The sequence below is a fragment of the Lathamus discolor genome, chromosome Z, assembly GCF_037157495.1.
Source record: "Lathamus discolor isolate bLatDis1 chromosome Z, bLatDis1.hap1, whole genome shotgun sequence".
NCBI lineage: Eukaryota > Metazoa > Chordata > Aves > Psittaciformes > Psittacidae > Lathamus > Lathamus discolor.
Window position 1 is genome coordinate 96348565 of NC_088909.1, and position 11082 is coordinate 96359646.

Genomic DNA, 11082 nt, shown 5'->3' on the forward strand with positions numbered 1-11082 from the left:
TCATTTCCTCAGGAGTAGGCTGTTAGCAGATGCAAGTATCTGATGGTCAGCTTCACTGCAAGCAGATGTATTCGTGCATATATGCATATTTCAGGACATGAGTCCAAATCAAAAGGAGCGTGGTTGAGGGAGGTGATTCTACCCCTCTACTCCACTCTCAGAGACCCCACCTGCAGCACCGCATCCAGCTCTGAGGCCCACAACACAAGAGGGATGTGGAGCTGTTGGAGTGAGTCCAGAGGAGGCCACAGAGATGGTCAGAGGGCTGGAGCCTCTCTGCTACGGAGACAGGCTGAGAGAGTTGGTGCTCTTCAGCTTGCAGGAGAGAAGGCTCCTGGGAGACCGCACAGCAGCTTTCAGTGCCTAAAGGCGCTGACAAGAAACATGGAGAGGGACCTTTTACAAGGGTGTGTAAGCATAAGATAAGGAGGAATAGCTTTAAACTGAAAGAGGGAAGATTTAGATTAGTTATTAGGAAGAAGTTCTTCCCTATGGGGATGGTGAGACACTGGCACAAATTGCCTGGACAAGCTGTGGCTGCCCCATCCCTAGCAGTGTCCAAGGTCAGGCTGGACAGGGCTTTAAGCAACCTGGTCTAGTGGAAGGTGTCCCTGCCTGTGGGGGGGGGGGTGGAACTAGATGAGCTTTAAGGTCCCTTGAAGCTGAAACCATTCTATGATTCTGTGGAATGAGCAGAAAGACAAGCTAGCCTGCATGTGCACCTTGCTGTTCACTCCCCATTTTTCTGAAGCTGAGTTTGATGGCTCTTGCAGGGCAATCATTTCTGTCAGATACAGATAGGCTCTGTGCAAACCTAAGGCTGATCTTTGACTCGAGTCAGCATTGCTGTCCAATGAAAACGCAAAGGTGCTCGGTCATGTATGTATCAGCAGCCAGAGGAAAAGCTTTCCATACATCAGTTTTCATGAGCCCCGATGTTAAGCATTTGCATCTCAGCTGATAAGAGCCATGGTTTGATTTTTAGGTCTGATCAAAAATATCACTGGTCAAAGCACAGCAGAGTTGCAGGAGAGGATTTGGGACCCCTTACAGCTTGGAACCCTTTTCACACACCCCTGCTGCCCACCAAACCTTCGCTGTCCCACTGAGTGTGTGGCTTGCAGGGAATTTTGGAGACTCAGCCTTTAGATGGGTGGTATGTCTGTGAGGGAGGTCAGGAGCCAGGTCTTTAAGATATGATACGTAGGATAGTTGTCTGATACTGCAGGGGAAGCAGCTTCTATCTACATAGAGTATTTCTCTACTCCATTGTACAGCCCATACAATGACCAGCAACCCTCAAGTATTTCACCCTCAGGATGGCTTCTCCTGTCCAGCTTTGCTGAACATATCAAGCATAACTCAGGTATGTACCTACTGTTCTCAATTCAATTTCCTGGTGAGGTATGTGAGAGCTGCTTTGCAAATGAATGGCACTATGATGAATGCACATCCTCGTTGGGGAAAGTGAAGACTAGGAAGAGCTGCAACTTGGGTGCTCCTGAGTTACTGAATAATCAAGGCAAATCCCAACTTCTAGTCTTAGAAGCAGAAGATGTGAAATCTTTCATTACTGGTACAGTTGGTCTCTATTCACAAAGCCATTTAACAGTCATGGTTGTGTTGACCTGAGCCTTACCTTTGGTTCAATGTCCTGAGGCTCCTGAATGTCCCCAGTGGGGTTTATGGCTAATGCCAGAATGGCCAGAGAGTTTCACAGCACAGCCTGACACTATTCTTAATGTCACACCAGTCTGCACAGACATGCTGGTGTTTTGTGTCCAACTCAGTCAGAGAGGATAAGGAGGACATATAGTAGTGCTTCTGGTCAGAGGAAGATGAACTGAAGATGCACAAGGTGAGCTGTTTACAATGATCTCTATCAGTCTGTTCTGCTGTGTAGACTGGGATTTGAATTGAGCTCTGAACTTGCTCCATCTGCCCCTGAGTCACTACCAAACACTGTCAGAAACCTCTGATCCTGATTTGCCACAGAAAAAAAAAAAACAAGCTATTTGTTCTCTTGGCTCTGTAATGTACTTCATGTTTGACCTAGAAAGTTCATACCTGGTGAAGAAAGACTCCTTCAGAGCCTCGTATTTCGGATTGTTTGCTGTGATAAAGTTACTAATCATACAGAAACTTGGAAAAAAATACCCACGAAGTGCAGAGATGAATCAGCAGAGCTCTTAATTGGTATCAATTTACAGACCTTGCCTAGTGATCAAATAAATTCAAATCTCTTTCCCTATATACTTGTGATTCATCTAGTTTCTCAGTAGGCAGTTTTGAAAAAGTCGAAATTTAGAGTATTTATCGTGTCAGTTTTAAATGCATTCTCTAGTTTATATTTGTAGTTTGATTTCAACACTGAAAAGCTCTAAAAACCTTTGGCTGTGGGTGCTCCCTAGTGGTGAAGTTTGCCTGCTGTAAAGCTGCAGGAATTTTGCTAATGGATGTGCAATTTCATACCTTAATTGCTTTGAATTTAAGCCCCTCAGAAAGCCTGTTCGGGAGTATAAAGTCATTCACACATATCAATGCTTGCAGGACTGCTCTTTCATGTGTCACAGGGCCTTTAAGATGTGAAAAATGTACACAGAAGTAAAGAAAATCCTTTTTCCTTCCTAGGCTTGGTTTATTTCTGTCCTTAGCATTAACATGCTGCAAAAACTCTCCTAAATAAGATGAAATATGCCACCCTTGTTTATTTTTTCATTCTGTATCAAGCACCAATGCAGTAAGTAAGACACCTACACAGAAGCATGGAGGATAATTCTGCATTCAAACACATCCCACAGCTCTATTTCCAGCAGAAAGTCTTGCATTTCCCAGTTGGGTGGTTGCTCCTGTGATGGACTTCGTGGGTTTCTCCCCATAAAAATGCCAGGCTGTGGTGAAATCACCGGCAAAAAGGACTTTAATGAATGCCAATCTGGCATCAACACGTGCCCCTCTCTTGGGCTGGACTTTGCCAACCTGAGAAATATCTAAGAGAGGAGGAAGACACCTGGCTGTGAGTCCGCTCTTGACTGCAGAATGGCTGTACACGGCCAAGTGCCACAGCTCCCTGGTGCAGAAGGAGCCAAGCACAACCATGTTGCCCCTGAGCAACAGCAGTTATGCCAAAAAAAAGTCTTTTCTGCCCTCATCTGCTGCCAGCCAGGGAATTACTCTGAGCCTGAGCTGATGAACACAGCCTTGCAGACTGTATTTGCACTGGTAATCCTCACTGTGTCAATCTCCTCCAGCACAAACTCCCTAAAGCTTTTGGGCTTCACGAGCATACTCTGGGATTTATGTCTACACAGGCAAGTGAAAGAGCAAAAGGTGCCATCTATATACCTAGATCTGCTGTCTTTTAAGTACATGTATATCATATATATGAGCATATAAATCATGAAGGTACCTTTTAAATCACACTGCTCTCAATCACTCAAGCCCAGCACAATAGTGCTGGCTCAGGTTCACTTACGTGAAGGTTGCTAGGGCTGTATTACAGGAAAGGGAGTAGTACCACAGCACCACATACACAGAGGCAGTGGAGTCCTTCTGCCACAGAGATCCTGCCGCCAATCCCAGTCCAGTAAAGGACCATGCTAACTGTGATTGTTTAGAGAAAGAAGAATTGTCCCAGGACTTCAGACGGGATCCTCCATTTTTGCAGAAGCAGAGCTGAGAATGGGAATGCTAGGACAGGAGCAGTGATTAGGAATACACTCAGTTCCTTTCATTTTTTCCTTGTGGGGTGACTTTCAGGTTCTGATTTAATCAAAGTGATTACCATATGCTTCTTTGATTGATGTTTATCAAACTTTTTGCCAGTAAATACCATTGCTTAACAGGGATCCTTATGGCTTCACATTTCTCCTTTTGAATCTTTTCCTATCCTTTTTTTAATCAGGCAGGATATTATCTCCCTACCTTCAGTACCATGTTATCTCTTCCAGGAAGTTGATACCTACCAGTAAACTGTCTGGAAGCAAATTGAAATCAATGTATGGAACCTGTAAAGGAAAATTTAATTTTCTAGTGTTTGCCCTATGTACGCACATTACTAGACCTTACTTCCTGATGCAAGAAAGCCCAGTACAGAAGATGGCTCTGCCTTTTCTCCAAGTAATCCCCGTGAGTTGGGTCAGCTTTTGAGAGCTGGTTCCCTGGAAGTTTCCAAAGCCCATAGGCAGGCGATGTGCATCCCAACTCCTTTGCTGCAGATAGGGAGCAGTTGCCCCAGTAAAAGTCAGGTATATCAGCTGTGGCTCACGCTGCTGTCTCCTGAACTCTAAGTATGCTAACAGGTACTTATGGTATCACCATCTGCATCAAGCGCTGATACAGCTGCAAAGTTATTTGTTGTGTGAAATGACAAGTATTTTCTCCTTTCTTTGGTCTAGAATACATGCTCAACTAAGAGGTACAAGAGCTTCACAGCTCAGTTGTCCCTCCTGTTTGCTAGGTCTCTAGAACTACTGTAATTTCTTATAGAAGAAATAAATAGGTGCAGCTTCCAGCATGACTTGCTGGGTGATGTTTCAGGGATCCTGAATCTCCAGCCCTATTTGCTGCCTCAGATATCAACATCCATCTCTCACTCCAGTGCTCCAGTCCTATGGGTACCAGGAATGAGTCAGTTTGCTCAGTGACTTAAAGAGTGACTGGGAGTAATTTTGGAGGCGACTGCAAATGGGGAGGTCTCTCACTGTCGTGTGATAGATGACTGGTGTACAACCAAGTGGAGATGCCCATCTCTGTGCAATGATACCTGTGGTCCAGCCCTCAGTGCAGGCTGATGAAGCAGAGTGAGAATGTGGAGCCAAAATCTTACCATCACTTTCCTACACTCATCTGTCCTCGGGCTGGGGGGTCCTGTGATAACCTGTGCAGTCTTTAAAAGTCTCTCTGAAGCAAAACCCACTCACTTCTATGAAGGAAGTCACATATCTCCTTTGTATTGCATGGGGGAAACTTGCTCTTTACAGATCCTGTTAAGTGAAGAAGGGCACACAACCATGCTTTGTAGCTTGTCCTTTACAGAGGGGGGAAGAAGGGAGAGAGTGAGAGAGCAGCTGTGTGGTTCTGAGTTACCATCTGGGCTTAAACCACAACATTCAGTAAATTGTGTGCTTATAGAAATCAGAAATTGTATAAATATATATTATGAATTATACCTTCAATATAAATTAATATAATTATAAATTAAATTATAAGGTATATAAAATATAATTTTCTCCAGGCAGTCTGTGCAGGGGTAGTGGAAAAGGGCTCCCCCAAGATGTCGCTTGAGCCTATGTGATCAAGGGTGCCTGCTCTGCATATAGAATAGGGATACTATGAACAGAATATGCTATTCTCCCCATGGGCAGGCCTTAGGGAATGTGTACAGGTTTCTGACTGCAGGAGAGAAAAGCAGCATTGCAGTCTGCCACCCAGGAGCAGAGAGTCCCTGCACTGGCAATTGACTATTATAACCATTATGGGGAAAGGGCATATTTTTTTCATCGTAAAAGGCTTAAGGGTTTCAGTCTTGGCAGTTCCAGCTGATTTCTGACCCCTTCAAAGCATGAAGAGACATCTGCTGGTGCATCTTTTAGGAGATAATTTTTTAAAGCGTTCTTGCAGATTTGTTTTAAGTCTTATTTTATTTTGATGCATGAAAAACAGAGAGATAATGGTACTGAGGAAATCCTCCTCTGTGATTTCTTCTTGTCAAGTTTAATCACCCTAATTTAAGCACTCACAGGGTTGTAGGAAGGGGGCTGTGTATACGTGCGATTCAGGTTTTTCTGGGCACATCAGAGATTAGATCTATTTAGCAGAGAGAACTGGAGGGGGGAGGGGGGAAATGCAAGACAGTGGAAAAACTTGTTCATATTAATTAATTCAAATTAGTTTCAAGCATTTTTCAAGTGAAAATTTCTACTTTTTCTTGGAGAAGGAAAAAAGGAAAAAAACTTTCTCTTTTAAAAATATTATTCATCCCATATGCAAGTTCTCACATTAAAAAAAAAAAAAAAAAACAGGGGGAAGTAGGAATTTTCTATGAAAAATGTTAAAAAAGCGATTTCCATTAAAGTTTTGACAAACATTTCCACCAGTCTCTCATAAAAATAATGATCAGAGTATGTTTTACTGGTCACTAATGAATGCAATCCCACAAGTACTTGTGAAGTGTTTACCAGGAAACAAAATTATTAAATGAATCACTTTTTTCATATAGTTGGCATGCTTTAGATACAAATTTTTCAACATCAAAGCAGAATGAATAGTAGCTACTCAATTATAGCTTTTTTTATTCTGAAAAATGTTATAAGGTAAGGTAGTGTTCATATACCACCTCGAATACCACCATATACCACTGGGCTAATACAAGGTGTGCATCAGGCAGCCCAGCCCATGCATCCTCCTTCCAGCTGCGTAGTCAAATCACCAGCTAGTGCCAGGTCCTTTCTGACCTCCTTTCCTTTCCCATGAACCTTGCAGTGTTGACTTGCTTTGGGTAGATGGGATCCTGGTGCTTTGTGTTGTAACTCATTCAGTGGAGGATGTGTGACCCTTCTGAGACAGACCAGCTCAGACTCTCTTCATTCAGATGCTGCTTCCTCCTTCCTTGGTGGCTGTTTCGGCAGTCAGGGTGCTGTGCAAATTGTGGCTGACTTTCTATCCACCTTGCACATGGAGGTGAGGTAGCTGAATGTTGAGAGAATGCCTATTTGTAACATTTCTGTTCTATTACCTGTCCTCTCTGCTGGTAAGGTGCCCCACAAGCATGGAAACTGGGATTTAGTTTCCCAGAATTACTTTTTTTTCCCACTGTGTGGTAGATAAAACTCTCTTTACAGCATTTCAGTCCCTGGCAGAAGGGATCCTTTTGCTGCTTTGAGGGAATGTATCTGTGCTGTAGTTATGCTTGGGTAGTCTGTGGTTGTGCTTCAGCCCATCAGAGCTGGGTGTTAATGGGGATGAAAGCCAATGTGAACTCTAAAGGTGAAAGTCTTTATTTAATTTCCAAATGATCTATGGGATGAAGAAATGACAAACCAGTAGCCTGAAAGCACGTAAAAGAAGGAAGGTGCTGAGCTGGGCTTTCCGCCCTTGGCTCCAACCCACCCCTTACCACATCATGCAAAGAACAGGGCTGAGGCTCAGCAAAGCAGGCTCATGCTGGGTCTTCCTGGTGATGCAAGCAATGAATGTGCTTTTCTGAGCTAAACAATGTGAACTGTGCCTGATCCAGAGCAAAGCCACTTAAACATGTTTCCAGAAGCAGAGGCTGGATATATTTGCTACTCTTCTGGGGTGGCCTTGGTGTTGAGCCCTGCCATGATGGAGTCCTGGATGCTGGCCTGCTACTGATGCAGCAAATACTTCCAGTTTGTTAATTGAAGCTGAGAACCAGCAAATTCTGTAGAGAAGATGGAATGCCTGACTGTTCATTCAACAAGGCAGCCGGAGAGGGCAGCTGCAACTAAACGATCTCAAACCCTGCAGTACCAAGTCTTAGCCTGCTAACACAGTCCTTGGCCAGACATTGCTTTTCTCCACAGGTGCAGCTGTTTCACAGCACTCTCTGTGATGCTACAGCCCCTCTTCTCAAAGCCACTGCCTCTGCTATTTGATCCTACGGCTACTTCAGATCCGTGGTGGCAGCCAAGGAGGAGGCAGCGGTGTGGGCTTCCCAGTGAAGCCAAATATAGGCGATGAGCACCTGGCTGCAGCAAAGATGCCTGCCACTGCTGTGCCATGCCAGGGGCAGTGCCACCCCCGTCATCAGGCAGCATGGTGATGGACAGGGTAAATAAGTTATTTTATGGTTGACTTTTCTGATTGCCACAGGATACGTCAGAACAGCTCAGTATCAAAGTCATTCAGACGGCCTTTCATGCTTAAAGGCGCCTTCCTTTTCTTGTTTCAATATCTCTTCTCATGGAGGGCATACAGGGTGGTAGAATTGTAATGAGGAAGAAAGATACCTCATTGAATTACTGAATTATGTGCAAAGTGTATTTTCCTCCTAGTCCAGCCTTATATTAATCTGCCATGTAGGCAGCAGAGATTCCTCCTGTACTTTGTTTTCAGGAAGATTTTGAGGGGAAAAGAAAGTGTCTAGTGAATATGATTAGTTTATGCTCTTATAACTCCAGATGTTGTCAACGAGCAGAGAGCTGAAGCCATGTCTGCAAGATCAATGTGAGATGAGTGGTGCAGTTCAGTAAACTCTTGCTATTCATCATCCAAAGAGCTAGAGACAGGTAGTAATAGTTCGCAGTCATGAATTTCATGGGATAGGTTGAACAATTTTTCCTGCCTCTGCAGCTTGGGGATCTGGAAAGCACCAGGGGATGTCACTTAATTGAAGAGCTGTTTGACTTCTGTTTTGCTTCTCTCCCAGAAAATGTTGTGGTGTTTGCCCCCTTCCTTCTGTTCTTTCCTCTTTACAGTTCTAGAGTTTCTCCCTTGAACAGAGCTTTGGAATGAAAGCAGAGGCTGCTCTCAGAGGGGGGTTAGAGGTTGACTTAGGAGGGTAATATGGTTTTTCTGAGTAGGAGGAATTAGATATAAGATGAAATAGATGAGGCATGACCTTGTGAAACCCAGCTAGAAAAGCTACAATCTCAGGCAGAATGATACTATACTTACTGTATTTCTCCCCTCCCTTTGAGATAACATTGCTCCATTCTTTGAAAAATGATCTTTCATAAACACATTGCAGCAGAGATGAGGGGATGTTATGTTTGTTTTGCTAGAGAAATATTTGTTCTAGAAATAATGAAATTGAGGACACAAATATGTGCACAGACACTCCCAAAGTCTGAGTGTTGTAAAATGGAATGCGCTTGTACACTGACCTCTCTGGGTTACTCTCAATTTGATTTCAGTGACAATGCTTTGGTCTTTGGGGAATAATGCACCAGAGCTTGTGACCAGAAACTTGGTAGGGCACCCCATCATATAGGTATGAATGCCTGCAGGACCACAGTCTATAGGAAAAGCATCTTTTGGTGATGATGTTTTTCCCTGTGAAAAACAGTTCTTACAGGCACCCTTTGCATGAGATATCATTGACATATTGCTGACTAAATTTTTAAGTGCTTGTATCTCTTAAGTGGACTGATTTGATTTCTTATACTTCTAAAAGGTCATGAGGAAACTTATAAGGGAAAGATGCACACGTGGAAGTGCTGGTTTCCAGTCAGGGCAGAAGAGAGTGAGATTTCTCTGATGATATCCTACAGCCAAAGCATGCGAGGAACTGGGGTATATATATGGAAAGCAGTGTCACAAGGTGAGATACCACACTTGGGAAAAGCTTTCTTTAGTCACTTTGATTTGAAGAGTGCCAGCTTTGTTATCCTGATCCAGACCCTTCATGCTTTTGATCAGCTCACATGATTGCAGATGAGCTGACAACCTCCAAGCAACTGAGTTAAGTTCACATGAACCCCCAACTAAGAATTCAATATGGATGTCCTCATGCTGTCCTCAAGCCCTGACTTTGGTGCACAGTCCACCAGTGCCAGTCTACACCTAGCATTTCTCTGATGAGGCTAACTGTGGTGCTTCTCTGCTAGCTTGTTATCTAATTACGAATGACAGAGACTTTCACAGACTGCATGAAGCACCTTTTCCTTGTAATAAATTTAAAATTCATAAACCTTTTTAGTAATTCCTTGTATTCCTGTTAAGAAAAAGTGTAAAAGTAATTCCTCTGCTAGAATCTTTTAGCCATCTGCATTACAGTACTATGAACACTGACCTGCAGCTCACAGCTGTGGTTTGCTTCTACAAGCCTGGGAGAAGCTAGGCATCTCCTGTTTGGGGTCCCACTGTGGCTAGAGGGCTGCCCTTGGTGAGCTGGGTGTGCTAAGGTTTAGAAGCTTGCTGGAACGTAGATGCCAATGTTTTTCACTTAAGTTTACGTATCACACTCAGAGGCAACCGTGGTGCCAGAGTGATGACTATTCTGATTTGTTATGACAAGTTTACACAATGTAATAAGGATCTGGCAGAACATCAGGTTGCTAATTGCATCCTCAAGTTGTGTAACAACACTTCCTTGGCCAAACCTAGAATTAAAAAAAAAACAACCAAAAAAAAAGAAAAAAAAACCAAAAAACAAACTGCAAAGGCAACTGGAAAATGAGGCTATGCAGGAAGCTCTGAGTTTTTCTTTTCCAGGATATATATAACCATGGGTCCCAGCAAATTGGGAAATTTGTTTTGAAAACTTTGACATCTTGACATGTTTCTGACAGTCTGCTGGAGTGAAGGGGGATTCAATGCAGCATTACCCTCTGGGTAGGGTGCACGCTGAGTATTTGAGAGGTTTGAAGTCGTATTCCAGACACTGATTATTTTTTTAGGGCAACCTACTTTCTTGGTTTATGCTTCTCATTGCTCTCTGTTCTGCATGGGTGTGCTCTCTCACTTTCCGTTTCAATTCCCACCCTATGCCCTCAGTCTCGGGATAGTGCCTGTGTTGCAGGAAGAGGCTCTCAGCAGTTCTTGTCTGCTGTCTGCATTTGCCAAGGCTCACTGTGCTCCCAGAGCTCACCACAGAGGGCAGAAGCCAAAGAGCTGTATATAACCTCAAATATAGTTTGGATTTTATTTTCCCTGGGTGCCCCACATTTGCAGAGAGGGTGCAGCAGCAGACAGGTATTTTTCCCTGGCCTGGACTCTGTTTCCTAGAGAAAGCAATAATGAATTATAGACATGTGCCACCTTACCAGATTCTCTCTTGCCTTCAGACTGGAAGAGAGAGCAGAGAGGTTGTGCAGCTCTATTTGGCAGCACAAGGAGACTTGCAGTATACATCGAGGCATTAAGGACTAATACAGAGGTATTTTTATTCGTCTCAGCTCCTGATGGGCAGCTATGTTTATATAAATTTATATAAATTACTGTTTCTCCACAATTTTCTGGAACATGTCTCTCTTGGTGTACTGGTGGAGAGGCAGTTTTATTCTGACCATTTCTGCCACTAGACTACGTCTGCCTTCATTAATGGATAACCAAATCAAACAAACCTCCAAACTTTAATATAAAAGACTGCAGCAAACCATGCCAAAGTCACACCAG